This window comes from Pipistrellus kuhlii, unplaced genomic scaffold, assembly GCF_014108245.1.
Source record: "Pipistrellus kuhlii isolate mPipKuh1 unplaced genomic scaffold, mPipKuh1.p scaffold_m20_p_20, whole genome shotgun sequence".
Taxonomy (NCBI): domain Eukaryota; kingdom Metazoa; phylum Chordata; class Mammalia; order Chiroptera; family Vespertilionidae; genus Pipistrellus; species Pipistrellus kuhlii.
The window spans coordinates 12,382,535-12,405,495 of NW_023425516.1; the positions used below are offsets into that span (position 1 = coordinate 12,382,535).

At 56.8% G+C, this 22,961-nt stretch overlaps 1 protein-coding gene across 2 annotated transcripts in view; it reads left to right on the plus strand.

Annotated features, from left to right (window-relative positions):
- The first annotated feature begins 1,265 nt into the window (after nucleotides 1-1,265).
- The window catches only part of ARVCF (ARVCF delta catenin family member), a 47,509-nt gene continuing 25,813 nt past the window's right edge, over nucleotides 1,266-22,961 (plus strand). The window contains exons 1-2 of one of the 2 annotated variants that reach the window (XM_036449102.2): nucleotides 1,266-1,476; nucleotides 7,720-7,773. The gene's annotated coding sequence lies outside the window, so the exon portion shown is untranslated. The remainder of the gene's footprint in view (nucleotides 1,477-7,719; nucleotides 7,774-22,961) is intronic. The other variant, XM_045585494.1, reaches the window with a different exon arrangement.

Sequence of the window (22,961 nt, forward strand, 5' to 3'; positions counted from 1 at the left end):
CAGTTTTCTGAAACAACCCCCCATGGGCAGCATTCCCATGGGTGCCTCCCACACCACAAAGTTAACTGGAGTTGGCCTAGGGTTAGAGTCCCATTCATGGTCACATGTGCACCCTGTGTCACTGCAGGGACCTGGTGGCTGCTCTCCACTTGGCAGGGAAATACAACCTTTGCTAAACTCAACCCAGGTGGCAGGACCCCACAGGGTTCCTCTGTGCACCCAGGGGAGGGTGGAGGAAGTGGAATACCAGGAAAGGGGAGTAATAAAGGCACACATTCCTGTGGCGATGGGAGGAGGGATGTGATAAAGGGTAGTCCCGAGGAGTGCCGTAAGGTGGGCTGAGCCCACTGTGTCTGAAGATTCAGGCCTGATCGTAGAAGAAAACCCCTTAAAAAAAAAACAAAAAACAACAAGCCAGAACCAGTATGGCTCAGCGGATAGAGCTTGGGCCTGCGGACTGAAAGGTCCCGGGTTCAATTCCCGTCAAGGGCATGTACCTGGGTTGCGGGCACATCCTCAGTGGGGGGGTGTGCAGGAGGCAGTTGATCGATGTTCCGCTCTCATCGATGTTTCTAGCTCTCTATCCTTCCTTCCTTCCTCTCTGGAAACCTTGCAGGACATCACCCAGGACAGCCCCTCTGAGCCTGCTCCCTGCCTTGGCTGTGGGAACCCTGGGGAGATGAAGTGGGTGTGTGTGTGTGTGGGGGGGAGCTTCCAGGGCCCAGGTATCAGACGGACTGAGTTCGAGCCGTGGTGGCCTATAGCAAGTGAGAACTTTCCTGCGTCTGGTTCCCAACCTGCAAACGGGGATGGCAGCAGAACTCTCCCTCGTGGGTTGTGGGAGGGACACCATTCCATGTGGACAGGAGAAGCGCTGGGCAAACAGCAGGTGCCAGTGAAGAATACCTACGAAGTGGGGGTGGTGATGTCCGGAATCAGGGGAGGGGGCCTTAGACCTTCCAGCTCCTGTTCGGGGCCCGGACGGTCCGGGGACGTCCCCGAAGGAGGGAGAGAGGGAACCGCCTCGCGGCCCCGACCGCCCACCGCAGCCGCGGTCCAGGCAGGTGCAGGTGTCCGGCCTTCGCCGCTCTACAAGGGGACCGGTATCGGCCGGGACGGACGTTAAGATGGCCCAATGGCAAGCCGGCGTCTTCCCGAGCCTGGCCAATCGGCGCCGGTTGCTGGGCCCTCCTGGCCAATGGGAAAATTTGCGGGCGGAGGGGGCGGGGCGGAGAGCCGAGCCGCTGGCGAGGGCCGCTCTGCGCGAGGGCCACGGTGAGGGGCGCGAGGGCTGTCCTGGGGGCTGATCGCCGGGCCGGAGGGTCCGCCCCCCGCTCGGACAGACCCAACTCTGGGCCCTGCGAACGGTCCCTGGCTGGACGCCCTGGGGACGCCGCGCCCCGCACGCTCGGGGACCCGGGGACACCCGTCTGGGGGCGGGGGCCGCGCTGCGGAGCCGCCCACGCCGAGCTCCAGGTAGGCTGGGCCGGAGGAGGGCGGGGTTCGCGGGGAGCCGGGGTTGGAGATGATGTAGGTGAGGGCCCGGCAGGGGCTGGGGCGGGGCGGGGTCTTTGGCTGGGAGTCCCAAGTCTGGATCCGGCCGGGTCGGGGCTGGGGATCGGAACCCAGCGCCTCCCCATCCGCACCTCCTCTGCGCCACGGCGCGCAAGACCCTCGACTGGCGGGGACAGGTCCCTTTGTGCGTGGCCTCGGGGCCCCGCCCCCGACCGGCCTGGGCCCCGGACTGCACGGTGCCTGGTGGATGGACTAGAACCAGGGCTGTGCATCCACGGAAACTTTACAACCGCGGGGGGGGGGGGGGGGGAGGGAGAGTAATGGGGACAGGGAAGTTTCCTGGAGGCCGTGCGCCTCTGGGAAGCGCTGGGGCTCGTCGGGGGCCAAGGGGATGTCTCTGCATCCCGTTGCTTCCGCCGCCTAGAGGACACGAGGGAGAGGGGGACGCTGTCCTGGGTTCAGAGCGGTGCCCCGACCTGGGCCCCACCCACCTTCATCCCCTCCTCCCCTGCACCACACCGGCCCGAGCAGAACCACGTCCTGTCCGCTCAGAATGCTTCCCCAGCCCGGGTTCGCTGAGGTGTCACGCCTTGGGCAGGCAACCTGGCATTCCCAGCCTTCCATTTTAGTCTTTAAATAATCAAATATTGGGGACTTAACAGCCAGTCACGGTTTCTAACCTGTGCCGGGTGTATTGCTCTGGTTCCGACGATGCACTTCAGATCCAAACACGTTTAGGAACAAAGGAAAGAGCAGAACCTGATCCTTGGGGTTTGGTCGTTGAGGATAGACTTTTAATGTGACCTCAGGCGGTTACCTCTTGCTCACGCCCCTTCCCCTTATCAGCCACGTTACTGTGCCTGGCACAGGGTCAGGGCTTACCCATTCACGTGCTCAGGGGATGAGCAGCTTCAAGCCTATGGGGGAACCTGCCCCATAAGGCCAGCACTGGAGTGGGGGGTGGGGGGAGCCGCACGGTCTGAGTCCCTCCTCTTCCTTCCTCCACTCCCAGATCCAGCCTGCCACCAGAGGTCTGCCTGTCCTGAGCACATTGTGCCTGACCTGTGCTCAGTGCATCTCTGGGACTGGGCTGGACACAGAGGGACAGTCAGAGCCCATGGCCATTCAGTTCCCGAGCAGGTGGTCCAGGCCTTGAGTTTGGCCACAGCGTGTGTGGCCATGAATCCAGAAGGTAGGCTCTCTCCCAGCCTTTCTCTCTTCCATCTGCTGTACCGTGCCTGTCCCCTGTTGGCCCTGCAAGTCTGTGGTGTCTGCCAGCATCTAGCACGGAGCTGGGCACAGAGCATTCTTTTAGCTGGGGACTCTCATCTGGCCTGGGGAGGAGGGTCATGGGAGTACAGCCAGGCCAGCGCCCCCCCCCCCCCCCCCCCCCCGCTCTTCCTCACTTGCTTTTCTGCAAGACACCGGTATCGGATGACCAAGTCCCTCCTGGATGAACAGGCTCAAGCCCTCAGCCTTCAGTCCTACTAAGTCAGAGCTGCCGCCATTCCCCTGTCACATCGGACTGTAGTGCCCCCTCCAGAGGTGGCCCCTCAGGTCTCTTCCTAATCTAGGGGTTCCTTTGCATCTCCTTTCCTATTTGTGTTGCATAAGGATTGGGGGGGGGGGGTTGCTGTGCCCCCTTCACCCCAAGAGACAGGCTTGGGGGACATGGAGAGCGGGATTCTTTGACTCCAAGAGCAACCAGAAACTGAAACACAGCTGGGGGCGGGGAGGGTGTGTGCGCGCCAAGGACAGCAGGCATGCAGAGCCTCAGCCAGCCCCTAGCATCTGCCCTGTGACCCAGCTTCAGCAGAGAGAGGGAGGGGGCAGAGCTGGAGTGGAGGACCAGGAAAGGAACATGAGGGTCCTGGGGCAAGCACTGTGGGATACCCGGAGGCGGGATGGATGGTACAAGGGATTCTGGGAACTTCCCCAGGAATGGCTCAAATGGGGGGGAAGGCATGTGTCTGTTGCTGCAGCTTCCATCAAGATCAGGACGAGGTCTAGGGCCACTCCGCAGGAGCCCCTGAATTAGGGGGTAGCCAGAAGGGGGGACCTGGGGTCAGGAATCCTTTCGTGGGCCTTCCCAACTGGAAGGGCAGCACATCGTGACCCACCTACTTCACAGGACAGAAGGTGAGCCCTGTGCTAGTGGACAACCACCTCCCCTACATGGCTCCCCTTTCCCTTCCCCCCACCCGGGGTCAGTCACAGGCGTCCCCCCTGCCCCAGTGGACCCAGAGGGGCCGGCAGCCTCTAGAGCAGGGGTGGGGAACCTCTTTTCTGCCAACGGCCGTTTGAATATTTATAACATCCATCCAGGGCCATACAAAATGATCAACTTAAAAATCCACTTGAAGTATTCGGTCAGACATCTAATTAACTCACCCCTCACGCCTTGGCAGGGCCGGACCAAACGATTTCTCAGGCCTAGTGCTCCCCAGGGCTGGACAGTCCCCACCCCTGGTCTAGAGCAAAGCAGCAGCGCGCTACGTGCGGCCACCAGAGGGCACCAGGGACCACCATGCCAGGCAAGACTGGCTCCACCCAGGACCCCTCCTGAGGCGCCCTGTGGGGAGACCGGAGCCCTGCTTTCTCCAGGTTGCCGGTTCTGGGGGTGCGGCTGGAGAGGAGCAAGGGCCCCTGGATTTAGCCCCTTGCCAGCCCTCAGACCCCCTCGCCACCTTCGGTGCCGGCAGGGGAGACCCAGAGTCTGGATGGCAGGGTGATTGGGCACCGTCTTGGGCAGGGGCAGCGAGGGACAGGCCCTGCACCTGCACAGCGCTGAGAGCGAGGACTCCTTCGGTTGAATGCCCCAAGCACCGCCCTGCTTCTGTAGGCTGGCCCTGCCACCACGAGCCTTCCAGGCGAGGACTCCGAACTAGCCACTCCGGCCGGGGCTGTGCCCCTGTGCCTCCGTGCCCTCAGCTATAAAATGAAAGGGTGCAGCCAAAGGGGGTGCCTTTTCATGAGACAACGAGTTACCAGAGTGACGAGCGGCTTGGAAGAGCTCGTTAGGAGTTGCCGTGGTGCAGCCGGAGGCTCTGGTGCAAAGCAGGCTCTCCGACAGCCCTGCTGGACCCTCCCCTGAGCTCCTCATAACCCACGATGGCCCCAGGTCACCTGCCCAGCCCTCCCAGCCCCAGCCCCGGCCCTCCTCTGGACTCCGTGTGTGCCCACGGGAGCTGTCTCGTTGTCAGATGTCTGTGGGTCCACAGCTTGCTGCTCTGGCCTGGTGGCTGGCCCTTGAAAGCTGGGCTGGGCTTCTGCCTCAGCTGGAGGCACAGCAGGCCTTCCCTAGGCTGGGGTGGGTCTGAGAAGGGGTGTGGTGACCCCCTTGACTTTGAGGATCTTGGTAGAGGGTCCTTGGCCTGGCAGGTGAGCCCAGGACCTGCAGACCAGTTCTGAGGGGGGTGATGAGAAGGGCTCCCTGTGACAGGTAGCCCCTGCCCTCACCTCACAAATCCCATCACTGGTTCCACCTCCATATCTCAAGTCTGTCCATCTGTTTGTCCATCTGTCCAGTGCCCTGGGACTTCTGTTTTAGGCTCTGCCCCACCCTGACCAACACAACACCGCTGTGACAAGGATGCCCTGGGAGTGGAGACCACGCCTCCCCATACCCTCCCCCCCTCCCCGCCCCTTTTCCCTCTGCTTCCATCCTCCACTGTGGGAAACTCTTCCTTGGACTCCCTCCTCTGTACAGCCCTGCAGACGTCTCCTCCCCCACCCTGGTGTTTACTACTTGGCCTCCTCTGTGCTTGTGGAGTTCTTGGCCTGGCCGGAGCCCCACGAAAAGGAGCACGTTCTTCTTGGGACCGCACATTCCCAGCTCAGTGGGTGAGCCGTGGGAGTCCCCGGACAGGAAAACCTCCTGATGTGCTGGCCCAGTGCTACCTCGCCAGGACCCAGTCTCCCTATCTGTAAAATGGGGTGTTGGGCCGGCCCAAGGTGTTGAGTGAGCGCCCATAGTGCACAGCCAGCACTTACAGAGACTTCTCATCAGTGAATAGAGCGATGGCCTGCGGACTGAAGGGTCCCAGGTTTGATTCTGGTCAAGGGCACGTGCCCAGGTTGTGAGCTTTATCCCCAGGAGGGGGCGTGCAAGAGGCAGCCAATCAATGATTCTCATCATTGATGTTTCTCTTTCCCCCTCTCCCTTCCTCTCTGAAATCAATATATATATATAAAATAAAATAAAATAATAAAACTCCATCATTTTTTAAACAGAGGCTTCTCATGACGCCGGTGTTGGGGAGAGGCTGGTGGTTTGTTTGTTTGTTAATCCTCACCTGAGGATATTTTCCCAATGATTTTTAGAGAGAGTGGAGGGAGTGGGAGGGATAGAGAGAGGGAAACATCGATTAGTTGCCTCCCGCACACACCTGGACCAGGGCCAGGGATTGAGGCTGCAACAGAGGTATGTGCCCTTGACCAGAATCGAACCCAGGACCCTTCAGTCCAAGGGCTGATGCTCTATCCACTGAGCCAAACCAGCTAGGGTGAGGCTGATGGTTTTCAGGCCTGAATAAATAAATAAAAAAGGCATGCAGTTCTCTGGGACAAGCTCTATATAGGAACATTAAAAATATATATATATATATATATATATATATTTTTTTTTTTTTATTTTTTACAGAGAGGAAGGGAGAGGGATAGAGAGTTAGAAACATGGATGAGAGAGAAACATTGATCAGCTGCCTCCTGCACACCTCCCACTGGGGATGTGCCCACAGCCAAGGTACATGTTCTTGACTGGAATTGAACCTGGGACCCTTCAGTCTTCAGGTTGATGCTCCATCCACTGAGCCAAACCGGTTTTGGCTATATATGAACATTTAATCCAGAAACAGGTGTCCCAGAAATGTCCCATTCGGAGCCCAAGCTGATCCTTGAGCCTCAGACCCAGGGACAGGGGCAGCAGCACCTGGCTGTGAGCAGGAGGGCATCCGGGGGCAGGTGGACTCCTGGCCACACCTCCCTTCCTTGGCGCACAAGCTCATGTCTTCACACGTATGTGCGTGCCCAGCATGGGTCCCTGTGCTCCCCTGCCTCGGGCCCAGCGTCCTGCCTCCGACCCCATGGTCCTCCCTGACTTGGAGCCCCTACCCTTGACGAAGGGGCTGCAGTGAGGAGGAAGGCCCACCCACTTGGGCCACGCCCACAAAGGAAGATTGGACACGGGTGGAACAATCTGGAAGGTACCATGGAGCTGAGGGAGAGCGCTCCTGACCTCAGTCACGCCTCTCAGGAGGTAGCTCCTCCCTCTGGGGTCCAGACCCGCCCTGCCTGTCTCTGCCACCCTGGCTTTCTGTTTTCGTGACACAGACACTCCCTGGCTTGATATGAGGGGGGACGTATTCCCAGGTTGTTGGTCAAGACGGAAGGCCACGTGGGTCCTCCGTCCGCACTTCTGCAGGCATGTGAAGGGCGCTGGGCCTTAGCTCCAGCCCTGGGGCCCAGAGACCAGGGTGCTGGGTTGGCCTGAGGGAGCCTCAGGAAAGGCAGGTGGCCTGTCCTGCAGGACAGGCAGGGGGAAGTAAGGCCCAGCAGGGGGTCGGGTCGTGACACCCTGCATGGACTGGACACTGGTGTGAGAGTTCTCCCTTCTGGGCCTTTAACACAACAAGAACACCCTGTCTTCTGGAAGAGGGACAAATGTTATCATCGGTTCACAACTCAGCAGTCACACTTTATATATATATATATATATATATATATATATATATATATATATATATATATATAATATTTTTATTGATTTTTTACAGAAAGGGAGAGGGATAGAGAGCTAGAAAACATAGATGAGAGAGAATCATGCATCAGCTGCCTCTTGCACACCCCCTACCGGGGATGTGCCTGCAACCAAGGTACATGCCCTTGACTGGAATCGAACCTGGGACTCTTCAGTCCGCAGGCTGACGCTCTATCCACTGAGCCAAACTGGTTTGGGCAACAGCCACACTTTTGAAGAATCGTCACAGGATTAGAAACACAGGGACCATGGCACTCCAGTGCCCACTGTAGATGTGACGGCCCCAGTCGAGTGGGGACAGGAGCGTTCACAGCTGTGCGTACCAGAAGCCCCAAAGAGGACCTCGGGATCAGGGATGGCAGTGCCCAGGCAGGCGACTGGCCACATCCAGAAGAGACTTCGCCTGGCAGGGGGGCCTCACGAGGTGCCCTCTGGTTTCCCCGCAGGAGCTGGCGTCGGCAGGATGGGTGTCGGGACATGCTGATCTCCCCTTGAGACAGGTAGGTGACCCGGGCTTGGCCTGGGCACATTTCCTCACACAGGACAGCAGACTGTCCTGGTGGGCTGGGTCCGTGTGGTCAATAGGGATGGACCGTGGCTCTGAGTGGTGTGTGCTCCCAGTGAGCTTCTCGCTGGGTGGGCATAACACCCTGGACTGGACTGGGGCCTCCTGCCACCCCTGCCTGGATTCACTGATGGCGTGAGCGGGGACAGCAGCCACCATCTGACATCTGGCTGGAGGGATGAGCCTGCCTTCGGGCCAACCGACCAGGACGTTAGCTGGGCAGTTCTGTACCACCTTCCCATGGACGTCTGCCACAGCAGTGTCTGATCCTGGCACAACCCTCCCCGCTCTGCTCTTAGCTCAGGGTGGTCTCTGTGGACAGGCAGTGTGCCCACATGCCAGAGTGCCAGGAGGAGGGCACCAAGGCCAAGCAGTAGGCTTTGCCGGGCCCAGAGAGGAAATGTCTCAATCCTGCCGGCCGTAGGTCTTGCCACTCACAGCCACACTGGTCTGCGTTGTAGAGAGAAAGCTGCCCCGGTCGACAGTGCCCTGAACAGTATGATGACATGTGCTGGCCCAAGGCCTTGGGCGGTATCTGTTTTGTGGGTTTCCTCTGCCCATCACAGCTCCAGTGGGATGGGCATGGTGCCAGTAAGTGTAGCAGGAGGCTGAGTGGTCCCTGTCTCCCCAAGGACCCTCTGGATGGTGCAAGGGGTGCCCTGCTGACACCCCAGTCTGCCAGAGTTCCCTGTGGCGATGGCTTTCATAGAGTGGCGGTGGCTTGTAAGAATGCGCCCAGTCACTCTTCTCCGCCCAGTACAGGCTCCCAGTCCCCAGCCCAGTGATCTGCCCCAGACCCACTGGGTGCCGTCTCTGTAGGAGGCTCAGCCGACCAGCTCTGTGAATCCTCAGTGCCACTGAGTGTCCAGGGCGGAGGGCTCAGCTCGGCTTTTGTGGTTGAGCGAGGCTGCACTTCTGTGACCACTGGCCCCTAGCCAGGGTTTCTTGAGGTTTTGATGTGTTTCTTAGCCATTGGTATGAGTCTTGATGCATTACAGAATGAATTCTTCCCTTGTCTGCCTGCCTGCTGCTGCAAGTTTTTTTGGGTTTTTTTTTTTAGCCTTTTAGAATTTGTTTGTGATGGTTTACATATTCAGACATTTTTCATATTTTGTGGTGAAACCTGCTGATTTTTTTTTCTTTCCTTTTTCCTTATTCCATTGTTCTATGCATTGTCCTCCCTACCATGTAGCCAGATAGATCCACATGGATCCTTTCCTGTGGGCATTTCTAGTTTAATGTTTACCCTCGAAGATTTCGTTCATCTGGAATTTACTTCGTCATAAATGTGAGGTGAGGATTTAACTTTAAAAATATATATATTTTTAAAAATTGATTTCAGAGAGGAAGGGAGAGGGAGAGAGAGATTAGAAACACCAATGATGAGAGAGAATCATTGATTGGCTGCCTCCTGCGTGCCCCCTCCTGGGGATCAAGCCTAACCCGGGCATGTGCCCTTGGCTGGAATTGAACCTGGGACCCTTCAGTCCGCAGGCCAATGCTCTATCCATTGAGCCAAACTAGCCAGGGCAGACTCAACTTTTTTTTATATGGTTGTATCTGAACTGTTTCTTTTTTTTGTTTATCTTGAGGATAAGCTGGGGACAGCAGAACAAGGAAGGGCTGAGGGTAGAGGAAGCAATAAGAAAGAGCAGTAGGGCTGCTGTAGCTTTCTAGAAACGTTATGGGGAAGAAGTGAGCCAAGGCGGGGCTGCTGTCTGCTTGCTGGAGCGTCAGAGAAAAGGGGGCCTGGGGGACAAGTTCAGGGGGCTAGCCTGGGATGAGCTGCTGCTGCCCTTTGCTCCCCTGGTTGCAATTCTTGTGGGATCCCTTAGCATTTAGGAGGTGCACGAATTTGGGGGGAAGAAGGAGGAGAAGGAGAAGGCGCAGGCATGCTCTGGGGAGGGGGGGGGGTGCTGAACCATGTCTTTTTGTTGTTGTTAATCCTCACCCAAGGATATTTTTCCATTGATTTTTAGGGAGAGTCAAAGAGAGAGAGAGAAAGATAGGGAGAAACATCATTGATGTGAGAGAAACATTATTAACTGGTTGCCTCCTGCAGCCTGGACCACGGCCTGGGCCGGAGGGGAGTCCGCAACCAAGGTACATGCCCTTGACTGGAATCGAACCCGGGACCCTTTGATCCACAGGCTGACACTATCCACTGAGCCAAAAACGGCTTCGGCTTCTGAACTGTGTCTTGACTAATATTTTCTGTCACCAGAAATTGGGCTTGTGGTGCCCTTGGCCAGAGCCCAGTGGATCGTTAAGATCCGGCCAGGGCCTCCCGTGACCAGCCCTTGTTCTCAGAAGCCCATCCCTCTGTGTGCTTACTTATAGGGACGTGTTGGGTCCACACTGTCGGGACCTCCCCCGTCGCTGGAATCATAGGCTGGCACTGCCGGAGCCCTCTGGCTCTCCCCTCTGTGGGTCTGTGTCACGTCCCTCGTGCACGCTCTATTTTCCCTGGGTCTTGGGCTCGAAGCCCCTCTGAGCACCCGTCATTCCTGGGAACAGGTCCCTGCCATGGTGGGGTCCCCCTCAGAAACCCCGCAGGTGACCGGGTCCCATTGAGGACATCCAGGCTTTGAATGCTCTGTGCTACCTCTGGCCAGGGACAGGCCCAGAACCACCTGCACGGGGGGGGGGGGGGGGGGGGGCATGGGTGTCCCTTACCCAGGCGGCTTTGTCATGCTGGGGGAGTGAACTGGCCTCTTTCTCAAGGGTCAGGAGCCTGGCATCCCCATGCCCGCCGTGGGTGGCACCACCCGGCCAGGGGCTCACGTATCCTGTCTGTGTCTCAGCCTCAGGGGCTGGCAGGCTTGTGGTGACCAGCCAGTCCACCTGCCACACAGGATCTTGACCTCATGGCTGCAAAGCCTGGTTCAGGCCGGCCGGCTGCCCTCTCCCCTGTGGGCCATCCTAAGCCAGGCCTCCAGGGGCCTCTGTGATTGGACGTGTGGGTCATCCCCCAGGCAGGCTCTGTTAGAGTCGCCGAAGGAGGAACACATGAGGCTGAACCTGGTAAAGGATTATAAATTTAGCCGAAACCGGTTTGGTTCGGTGGATAGAGCGTCAGCCTACAGACTGAAGGGTCCCGGGTTTGATTCCGGTCAAGGGCATGTACCTGGGTTGCGGGCACATCCCCAGTGGGGGGGTGGGGGGTGCAGGAGGCAGCTGATCGATGTTTCTCTCTCATCATGTTTTTAACTTTCTATCCCTCTCCCTTCCTCTCCGTAAAAATCAATAATATATATATATATATATATATATATATATATATATATATATATATATATATATAAAGAATTATAAATTTATTAAGTCGTCTGGTTAGACCAGTTAGGCTTGAGCCCCAAAAGGGTGCCTGCAGGGGAGTCGGATATTTTAAAGGACTCTGGGTGGACTTTTTCAGCGGGGAATTCTCTGGGCAGGTCCGGATCCTGGGCAAGTCCGGAGGGGAAAGTGACTGGTCTTCTTAGCAAATGGACTGTGGTCTAAGCAGAAGGGAACGCCAGACCTGAGATTATTTGAAGGTCCGTTTCCCAGGGGAGGGGTTATCGATTCAATGATTTGATCAGACCTAACAGGCTCACTGTGAGAAACGGGAGCCACCACCGCAGCCCCAGAACCCATGCGTCTCAGGGGAGGCCAAGGAAGGACACTGATGCGGCAGGACTGGGTTCAGACCCTGGCTCTGCCTGCCCCACAGGCCGCAGGGCGGGCTCCGTGCCCGCCACTGCGGCTGTGATGTGCGTGCCATGCCAGCTTCCGGCTGCGCCATCCCTCAGGGTGACTCACAGCCCGTGGTGTGGGGGGTACAGGGGGCCAGCTTAGTGAGGCCACGCAGTCCCTGCAGTGGCTGTTGTGGTGTGTTTACCCTCCATCCCCACCCCAGCCCCATCACTCTCCTCCCAGAGCACGCCCTGCCCCTCTGCTCTTCTCTCGTGGCCTCCCCTGGGGCCTCTCGCTGTCACTCTGGCCAGAGTCAGCTTTGGGCTCCTCCCTGGACTTGTTCTGCTCTGTCCCCTCCTCGTACTGCCCTTGAGGGAGCTGCCGAGGGGCCTCTGTTCCCCCAGGCCCCGGCGCCCCGCCCAGCATGCCTCTCAGCTGGAGCCCGGGAGCCGTCAGCTCTGTTTCTCTCCCCCACAGGGAAGGCATCGCGGTGAGTGGGGGAAGCCAGAGGCACCCCACCCCCATGGCGCTTCCTGCCAGGTTGATGTTTGCAGTTGATGAGTTTGGTATTTCGGATATGCCTTTAGTTAAACTCTCTCTTTTCAAAATATTTCGCTCTCCTGGAAAACCTAATTAGGCCATTCATTCGTCTGAATGTGCTTGCTGCTCTCTGCATTTTGGGAGATAATGAGGCGGTGGAGAGAGGCTGCCAAACCGCTCCTGGGGGAGGGGGAGGCCTTTGCTCTGGGCCCTGGAGGGGGAGGTGCCCCTGAGGCCTTCCCTGGCCTGTGGGACCTAAGCCCCAGATGGAGGATGGGGCGGGGGACACGCACCAAGTTTATAGATGGGGAAACAGGCCTCAGTCACTGAATGAAAGGTGAGACAGGGGCGGAGACCGGGACACAGGCTTTATCAGAGGAGAAGGACCCCTGCCGGCTGCCTCCCAAACGGAGAGAGAGCCCGTGTGCAGAGGTGAAGGCACCTTTTTTTTTTTTTTAATTAGTGTTGTTTTTTTTTACAGAGAGGAAGAGAGAGGGATAGAGTTAGAAACATCGATGAGAGAGAATCATCGATCAGCTGCCTCTTGCACTCCTCCTACTGGGGATGTGCCCGCAACCAAGGTACATGCCCTTGACCAGAGTCGAACCTGGGACCTTTCAGTCCGCAGGCCTACGCTCCAGCCCCTGACCCAAACCGGTTTCGACTGGAGACGCCTTTTGAGGGGAGGAAAAAAGGGGCGTGGCCTAGGATACTCGGCACGCGCTGATTGGTGGTTTCATATAAGGCACATGATTAGGCACTTAGGGACTTAGGAATGGGCAGAGGCGGGGCTTAGGGTATTGGGCAGGTGCTGATTGGTGGTTCAATGTACAGTCCATGTAAGGTGCCTGGTCAGGTGCTCAGGAATGTCTGTGCTGCAGGTACAGGTTACATCATACTCCGTCCATCCCTTGGGGTAAGGGAAGATCTGTCACTGAAGAGTCTGGGATGGCATAGGTGGAGGGGTCTCAGCCCCACAAGTCATCTCCTGTCACCTCTTGTCACACACCCTTTTCCCCCACCCCCATCACCTCCTCTCACCCTAGGCCCTGGGTCAAGGCCATGGCCTCAGTGATGCCACGGAGGTGCCTCCTTAAGCCCCTGGGCCAGGCTCACCCCGAGGGGCTGAGAGCCAGGAAGAGGCCACAGGACCAACCCACAGACGCTCAACCACAGTGGCACCAGAGCCTTTTTAATAAATTATAAACCAGCCGAAACCAGCTTGGCTCAGTGGATAGAGCATCAGCCTGCGGACTCACGAGTCCCAGGTTCAATTCCGGTCAAGGGCACGTACCTTGGTTGCGGGCACATCCCTAGTAGGGGGTGTGCAGGAGGCAGCTGGTCGATGTCTCTCTCTCTCATCGATGTTTCTAACTCTCCCTTCCTCTCTGTAAAAAATCAATAAAATATATATATTTTAAAAAAGAATAGCCAATATTCTAAAATAAATAAATAAAAATAAATTATAAACCAATATGTGCCTCTCTATAGAAAATGTAGAAAATAAACCAGAAAAGGGGGGCGGGGAATAGTGGCTGTCACACCCCTGCATCCTGGCCCTGGCAATCCTTCCCAGGCTCCTGGGGGGGGGGGGTGGCTTCTGCATGGAGAAGTTTAAGCTGCTGGGGTTGGGACTCCGCCTCCCCTCACCCGAATCTTCTGTGCTGATGCTTTGCCAACACAAGAGAGTGAGTGCCCTTCACTGCTGGCCCTGCCACCCGCTCCTCTGGCCACCTGGCTGTTCCCTGCCCCCTCCCCACCCACAGCCTCAGGCCCAGCTGGGGCCCGGGACTTGGGTGAGACCAAGACCCCCCTGGCCTCTTGGGCCTCCAGCATGGGCGTGAGAGATTACGAAGGGGAAACTGAGGCTCCACAAGCAGAGTGGTGGTGGGGGAGGAAGGGGGTGGCTCCCAGGCCTGCCCCAGACAAGTACATCTTCCGTTTCCGTCTTCCTGGTAACAGTTCTCCGGCCTTTGTTGCCTGCAGAAACCTATTATTGGTGATGAGGCTGATTCAGAAGATTCAAATTAGTAGAAATAATTCCAGACGTTTATTTGCCAAATCTTTTTTTTTTTTTTTTTTTTTAAACAGGGGCACTCGTTAATTTTTAATCAAGCCTTTGTGCTTGCAGACGTTGTCTCTGCAGAACCGGGACTCCCGGAGGGTTCGTGTTGCTAGCGGGGGAGGTGTACGAGGCCCAGGGTGCCTGGCGGGAAGGAGGCCAGCTGTGACCCGTGACAAAGGAACCCTGGGCCCAGCATGCAGGCTGCCATGTCCTCGTGCTCCTGGTTGTCCTCCCTGGTCTGCTCTGTTAGCTCAGACTCCTCCCTCTGTCCCCACCAACTGATGGGCAGGAGGCGTGGACCTCAGGCCAGGCACATGGAGTCTGAAGACAGCAGGGGAAGGGAGCTGGGTGCAGTGGAAGAGTGTCTGCCATTCCCCCCCCGCCCCCCGCCCTGCCCTGAAGCCGGTGGTGGGCTGCTTTGGCCAGGGCAGGGGAAGCTCCTGAGCTGGGTCTGGTTCTCCTACCGGGTAGGACCTACCCCATGAGATGCTTCCCCATCGCCTTCAGGATAAAGGCCATACCCGGTCCCTGTGATACCACCAGCCTCACTCCTTGCCGCACCCACCTTCAGCATCCGCAGGCTCTGCCTGGGTCAGGTCTCCATGCCCACTCTCCCCTCGTGCCATTCTAGACGACTCAGATGCACTCTCTTCCAGTGTGTGTCCTTCTGAGCCCTCAGGCGCCCCAAGGCAGTCCATCTCCTGACATTTCTCCAGTTTCTTGCAAAAACTGGCCTCTGTGTACAGCACATGCTCTGACTCTTCGGGGCCGCCCCGGCGTGGGAGCCACAGGGCTCTGTTCACCTGCGCACGGTGCTCCAGCTGCTCAGCCTCCCTTCCTTCATGCAGCAGAAACTACTTGAGCTCGGCTGCATGCCAGGCGCTGTGCTGGCTGCCACTCAGCTCTGGCCTGTCATTCAGTATGAGATGAGGTGATGGCTGTCCCCGCCCTCCTGCACCTTCAGCTCTATCGGAGGCCGCAGGTGAAACGTTAGATTGGTTGTTGTGTCTGCCTTGTTCGTACAGAGGCTTAAGGACTGAGGGAGGCATAGCAGTAGCTTCACATTGTGGTCCTCGCTAGGTTCAGAGATTAACTTTCTCTCTGTCTTCCGTCAGCCCTGCTAGGTTCATAGGTTAATTTTCTCTATTAGAAAATTTTTTTTCCATTTCTGGCATATGAAAGGTAGTCAGTGAGAGATGCATTGGTTATTTCAATGAGAATCTTGGTTTGGGGACTTAGATTAGCCCGTGTGCTCATTTATTTAAAAATATTAATTTTTTATTTTTTAATTAGGAAAGTAATTAAGGCAATGAATTTACCTCTGAGAACGGCTTTAGCTATAACCCATATTTTTATTTCCAGCTTTATTGAGATGTAATTAACATATAATACTGTGTAAATTTATGGTATATAATGTGACGATTTGAGATATATATATATATATACATTGAAATGTTTACAACAATAGGATTCGTTAACCCATCCCTTCACCTCACATTATTATTATTGTTCTGTTGTAGTTACAGTGAGAATATTAAAGTTCTTCTCTCATAGCAACTTTCTAAAAATATATATATATTATTGATTGTTTTACAGAGAGGAAGGGAGAGGGAAGAGTGAGTTAGAAACATTGATCAGCTGCCTCCTGCACACCCCCTACTGGGGATGTACCCGCAACCAAGGTACATGCCCTTGACCGGAATCGAACCTGGGACCCTGGAGTCTGCAGGCCGACACTCTATCTACTGAGCCAAACCGGTTAGGCTAAGGTTAAACCCTTTTAAAGATCTCGGGTTAAGGAGGCGAGGTTTCCGGTTTGTTCTTAATAAGGCTGTCAGCTATTTTTTTTTAACAAAAAGAGTGTCTGCAACAAGGGAGGTGATGCGTGGGCAGCGGATGCTGCAGCTGACATCTATGAATATCCGGACCGTGGCCAGGGCCGTGGGCAGCCACACGGAGAACATGAACCCGGACCTCAGTGTGGCCTGGGGCGCCCGCCTGGGCAGGCCTCCCTCCCGCACTGCAGAGTGGGCACCACGTGTGCAAGAAGTCCGAGGGAACAGCAGCCTAAGGAGAGTGAATCGTGAAACCCAGGGAATAGACATGCCCATGGTTTTCTCAGCTCCGACCCGGACGATGGCAGCCCCGCGAGAGGCCTTCTCTGTGAAGGTGGTGGCTGACCTTCTCCTTGGGTCCCCGGTCTATTTTTTTCTGCCTCAGAGAGTCCCTGTGATGTCAAAACTCGGCCCGGCTTTCATTTTCCACATCACCTGTCTCCCCTCTTGTATCAGCTCTTTAATCATCGTCTGCTGGTTTGGAAGGACAGCCTCGGGTTTGCTTTCTGCTAACCCACCCACCGTAACCTGGTTTGCTTTCGGCGCTGCCTCTGCCGTGTTTTCCTGTAAATCTCTGCAGGAGCCTCCTCATTGGTGATCGTTCCTTTTCATTAAGGTCTGTTCTCAGGGCATCCGTTCAACGCTGCCTTTGGCCATCTGAGAACACACGCCGGCTGGTCCTTGATATCGGTGCTAATAAATGCACTAAACACGGTTTAGCATAAGGCTCTCGGGTCTCCAAAGGGCACAAGGTCTGCCCGGGGTGTGGGGTGCTGCAGGAGGTCCCTGCATGCTGGCTACTTCTGACCAGGGTCCGAGGCCCAGCCACCCCCCATCTGTCACAGACAGACCTCAGTGTGGACCAGAGGCATGGGGCTGCTTGCAGACTGTGTTGTCAGGAACAGGTCTGGTCTCATGGTCGGGGGCAGCTTTGCCTGGTGTTTAGGACAGTAATAGGGTCTGCCCAGGACAGTGGTCGGCAAACTCATGAGTCCACAGAGCCAAATATCAACAGCACAATGATTGAAATTTCTTTTGAGAGCCAAATTATTTTTTTAATATGTTTAAAAAATATATATATATTTTATTGATTTTCCACACAGAGGAAGGGAGAGGCATAGAGAGCTAGAAACGTCAATGAGAGAGAAACATCGACCAGGTGTCGCCTGCACACCCCACACTGGGGATGTGCCCGCAACCAAGGTACATGCCCTTGACTGGAATTGAACCTGGGACCTTTCAGTCCGCAGGCCGACGCTCTATCCACTGAGCTAAACCGGTTTCAGCGAAAGCCAAAATTTTAAACTTAAACTTCTTCTAATGCCACTTCTTCAAAATAGACTCGCCCAGGCCATGGTATTTTGTGGAAGAGCCACACTCAAGAGGCCAAAGAGCCAGCCTCATGTGGCTCGCGAGCCATAGTTTGCTGACCACGGGCCCAGGACCTCTGATCCTCACCAGGAGCCACGATGGCTAAGAAGCCATAGTTTTACCTTCCCCTCCTCACAAGGACTGCCAGGCCACCTGACATATGCCACCCATTTTCTTATGGTAAGTTCATCAGCAGCCACACAGAGCAGACAGTATGCGTGCGTGCGTGTGTATGCGTGACTGTGTGGGTGGCTGCATGCAGGTGCTACAGGTGAATTTGAGGAAATCCCCAAATAGTCAGCCAGCCTCTGCAGTGTTCCTTCCTCCTTGTGGCCAGCCACGAACAAGCCTGGTTCCCAGCAGGCTCTGGGGGTATATTACATATGTGTGCGGGTTGGGGGAGCCAGACAGGGCCACTGCAGGGCTTGAAGGCCGCGCTGGGTGGGGGTGGGGTGGAGACCCTGCCCAGTCCCACCGGGGTTATTTGCATATGAAAAGCAGGACTCGGCTGTTGGCTGGAGGTTGGTGGTGTCTGGACTTGTTGCCATGGGCACTCCGCTGCTTCAGAGCAGCAGAGCTGGTTCCCAGGAGGAGGAGAGCGGTTGGGAGCAGCAATGCTGGCATCCAGCTCCGTTTCTGGGAGGGAAGTGCCGACCCTGAAGGTCCCTCCAAGGAGCCAGAGCCGGCCAGAGGCCACACTTGGGAGTGTGGGCTAGAGCAGACCAGAGGGGACCTGGCCCTCGGATGCAGCCGGCCAGCAGTAAGGCTGGAAGTGCCTGGAACCTCGCTCCCCAGGCCATGCCCACCTCTGATCCATCCAGAATCAGGCAGCCACGGCCGCTCTGCCTCTGCCACAGCGGCTGGAGGGGCTCTGACATGGCGCTGCTGTGGGCCCTCTCCCTGTCCCTGAGCTGGGAGTGCTGTGCAGGTGAAGCCACGTGGCGTCTCCCCGCTTGGGTCCCCAGCGCTGATTCCTGATGAGGGAGTGAGGGCCCATTCCCCACACATCTCCCTCCTCCCGGAGAACCTTCTTCTGGGGCCTGCGGGTGATGGAGCTGGGCCCCAAGCCCCATCTCCCCTGGGCTCTGTTGGGGTCCCCTCCCACCTCCCTCCTGCCCAGAGCCATGGGGAGGACTGACTGGGTTTATTGCTGATGATGGTCCCTGTAGGCACATCCAGCTGCCTGAAAGTGTCAGCAGCCAGCAGGAATGCTGAGAGAGCTGGCCAGGTGGGTGGAGCAGGGGCCAACATCGGGGTCAGCAGGGGGCGGTTGCTGACTTGCAGGGGCACTCATGTGTTAGGGCCGCCCTCCCTGGCATCCGAGGGGTTCTGCCCACAAAGGGAAGAATCTGTCGTGGGGGCTGTAACCGCCTCATTTGCCCCCTGGGCCTGTGATTCCCCCCACACACACACATACTCCAGGGGCTTAGTTAGCAAAGCTGCAGGGGGTCAGACTGAGGTCACGTGGGGAGGGCCAGCCCGGCAGGGGCCCAACGGGCAGGGGCACTGCCAAGCGCCTGGTCAGCAGCAGCCAGGGTGGGAGGGACCTGTGGGCTAGGATGGGGACGGGCTCTATGGCTAGGGCCACCTCCAGGGTGGGGGGGGGGGGGGAAGGGATCTGTTGGGGTGAGTCTCCCTGACTGTGGAGCTGGGGCACAAACAGGACAAACATGCGGGGGGTGAGGGTATGGGTGGGAATGGGGCCTCCACGTTTGGTCCCTCTCCCTGTGCCCTGGACCTACGTGGCCCTCATAGTCCAATCTCCCCAACTCTGGAGCAAGCCAGGCTGTTGTGGGATCGAACCCTGGAGTCAAAAATAAGACCACCGGAGGCTGCTGATTGATTTTAAAAAAGAGGCAAGGATTTATTGAACTGGCCAGGACGGCCCCGAGAGCACACACGCAGGCGGAGTCCACACTCGCCGCTCCAGGTGCAGGCAGTCCTTTTAAAGGTCTAAACTAGGGGTGTCTAACTCAATCAGAGAAGGGGCCAAAATCTAAAATCCAGCCTAAATCGCGGGCCGAATGGTTTACTGAACAGTCATAAACTGTCATTGTGATGGAAACGCAGCGGAGTGCAGTGATGACAGCGCGGTGCGGGCCACATTGCAAGGCCTGGCGGAACGGATTTGGCCCGCGGGCCTTGTGTTTGACACATGTGGTCTAAACCACAAACATTCTCCTTTGTTCTGAATTCTAAATCCTAAAGGCAGGGAACAGCCTGCAGGGTCGTTCCCAGCCACACCCTGCTGGACATTGGAATGTGGACCTATCTTGCGAAAGCAGGTAGTACAGAAGCACAACTGAGCAAAGTTCACCTCTAAAGGTTATCTGCAGTTTCTTTTTTCTTTTCTTTTTTTAAATATATTTTATTGATTTTGTACAGAGAGGGAGAGAGATAAAGAGTTAGAAACGTCGATGATAGACATCGATCAGCTGTCTCTTGCACCCCCCCTACTGGGGATGTGCCTGCAATCAAGGTACATGCCCTTGACCGGAATCGAACCCAGGACCTTTCAGTCCCCAAGCCGACGCTCTATCCATTGAGCCAAACCGGTCTTGGCGGTTATCTGCAGTTTCAGCTCCAGGAGCTACAGATTGAGTCAGTGGGAACCCATCTCCTGTGGTCCTGGTCCACAGGCTCAGGAAAATCGCCTTAGCTTCCAAGTCTCAATCTGGACCCTATATTGTTTAAGCAAGTAAGCGAGCGCCGAAGCCGGAGTAGCAGGGTTGAAATTCAAACAGCGGTGTTTACCTAAGCGTGGTGGCTGCCATACCTCACAGGCCACAACCAGGTTCCCTTATCCAAGCCCGTCATAAGGTTGTGGCTGCAGCAAGTCTGCCCCGGGCCCCACGGCTCGGCTGGCAGGATTCTCAGGGCAGGCAGGCAGGCAGGCAGGCGGAGATGGGGGCCTCTACAGTGGGGGAAGCCAGGCTAGAGAATCGAGGGACGGTGAACTGGGATGGACCGGACACTGTGCACAGTCCCTTCAGCACCCTGGTCCCAGGCCTCCTGTTACCTCCTGGCACCCAGGACCTTCCTGCCTGGTTTCCACTGAGGTGGGAGTTCCCCTGTGCTGCTTTCCGTTTACCTAGGCAGAGCACGCTGCTTGTCAGAGGATGGGGGAGACAGCGGGAAGTTTCCCAGCCACTTCCAGGTGCCCCGATGTTCATCCCAGGGACCCCTAACCCTCAGGCTCTCCTGTCCCGGCTTCCTTGGCTCTGTCATGGGGGGGGGGGGGGTGAGCAGGGGATGGAGGGTCCCTGTCTCATCATCTCCCAGGGGCTGTAACCCCACTGCCCCTCAAAGAGGCTTTGTACGCCACAAAGAGGCTCTGTCCCTCCCGGAGAAGCCTGGGTGTTGCCATGGAGACAGAGGGGGCCTGGAAGAAGGGGGTCCACTGTGTCAGGGGGGAAAGAGACATTCCAGGCAGAGGGCACTGGTGTGCACAGGCCCGTGGCTGGTGTGGGCGGCGGCTGCACTGCCAGGCTGCAGCCCCGCTGTGCCAGGTGGGGCCGTCGGAACATCTACCTCACGGACCCCTTGTCCCCTCAGTCGAGGCTGGGCTCCCAGGCCCTTGGTTGCTGTGGGTCTGTCTGGGTTTGGTCCCAGCCTGGCTGTGAGCCTCGGATCACCCCAGAGAGCGGTGGGTTGGGTCACTGAGCCGGGGCCCTTGTAACTGTCCCCCGCCCCCCCCCACACACACACACGGCCCTGCTCTTCCGGAGTGGAAGGCTGTGGGGTGAGCAGGGCTCCCTGGAGGGGTTGGGGCAGCCACACAGGGTGCCTTGCAGGCTGGGTGCCCGGTGGGGAAGGCCAAGGAGGCAGAGGGCCAGCTGACCCCACACAGTGGGGCACCTCTGAGTTCAGCCCCTCCTCTGTGCCTCCGTTCCCCTCTCATGGCGGGACCTGGAGTGGCGCTGGGAGGCTCACCTGCCCGCCTGTGTTGCTGTGTCTGACCTGCAGTCACCGGGCCACTCCCCGGGCTCCCTGTGGCTCTGGCCTCCCACTAGGAGGGGCAGCAGCTGGGAGGCTCACCGGCCCCTGCCTGCCATCGCTACATCTGACCTGCAATCTCCCGGCCACTCCCCAGCCCCGCCCCCGCTCCAGGCTCTCAGGTTCCCTGGGCCCCCGGGCTGTCCCTGCCTGGATCTGACCCTGAACTCACTGCATCATGCGTCCCCCCTCCCCTAACACACACACACACACACACACACACACACACACACAGCCCAGTTCTTCTGGACCGCCTGCCAAATGGTCCCCCTGGGGGTGCTGACCAGTGCTTCACCTAGGGCGCCCCATAAATGTTTGAAGAACACCCCCAGATTGTCTCCCCACGTGTAGGAGTTGTCTTCCATGTGATCGGGGGATGGGTGCTGCTGGGGGTCCATGTGGACAGGCAGTCCAGGGGCAGGAGGAGGTCACCAAGGGGCCGTCTGGTGCCCCCCTCCACCCACCCCCCGTGTATGATCCAATGCAGCAGGCGCGCCTCCTCTGCCGGGGAAATCTAATTTCCGGGATGAATGCAATTACGGCTCTGCCAGCTCCCTGACAACCCTACGGCTCCCCTTGGGCGGGCAGTGCCCAGGCCCCGGCGAGCTCAGTGCCCTAGCCTCTTCACCCGCTTGGCTGCCAGCTGGGCGGGTGTCTGCTTCTCCCGTTTCTCTCTTAGGGTCTGATGGTCACAGAAACTTGTGCTCCTTCCTAGGACCTCGGCTGGGGACCAAGGGGCCTGGAGCTGCCGCGGCCAGAGGTGGACTCCTTCCCGTCTTTGCTCTGTGTCCGCGCTCACGCTCCCACCTGCTCCCCCTCTCACCGCATCTTCTCTCTCGGGCCACGTCCCTTGTCTATGACCTTTACCTACTTGGAGTTGGGGTTTTGGTTTTTCTATTGATTTGTAAGAGCGCTTTGTAGACAAAGGAGACACTTGACCGCAAGGAAACTTTATCCCAGAGTGCCGATGGGCTCCGGGTTATCTTGATGCCTTTTCCTCCTGCTCCCCAGTGTGGAAAATTACAAACCCACAGGCGTGGAGAGACCGGGGTGGCGCGTCTCCACGCACCCTCACCAGTCACCGTCTAGAAGCAGAGTCATTGTCTTCCATCTGTAACGTTCTCTGCGTGTGCTACTGTAAATGGTGTCACTTTAAAAAACACACCAAAAAACCTATAACCAAAATGCAAGGCTTTTATTTATTTATTTATTTGTTTATTTATTTATTTTTATTGATTTTGTACAGAGAGGAAGGGAGAGAGAGAGCTAGAAACATCGATGAGAGAGAGTCATCCATCAGCTGCCTCTTGCACACCCCCCACTGGGGATATGCCCGCAACCAAAGTACATGCCCTTGACCGGAATCGAACCTGGGACCCTTCAGTCCGCAGGCCGACGCTCTATCCACTGAGCCAAACCAGTTTCGGCATGGCTTTTATTTTTGATGGACAGAAATGTCTCATTCTCCCAAAGTTAAGCTGGTTTGCCTTTTCCTTGGCAGTTTCTTTTTTTAAATATATATTTTATTAACTTTTTACAGAGAGGAAGTGAGAGAGAGAGTTAGAAACCATCCATCAGCTGCCTCCCGCACCCCCACCCCCACCGGGGATGTGCCCACAACCAAGGTACATGCCCTTGACT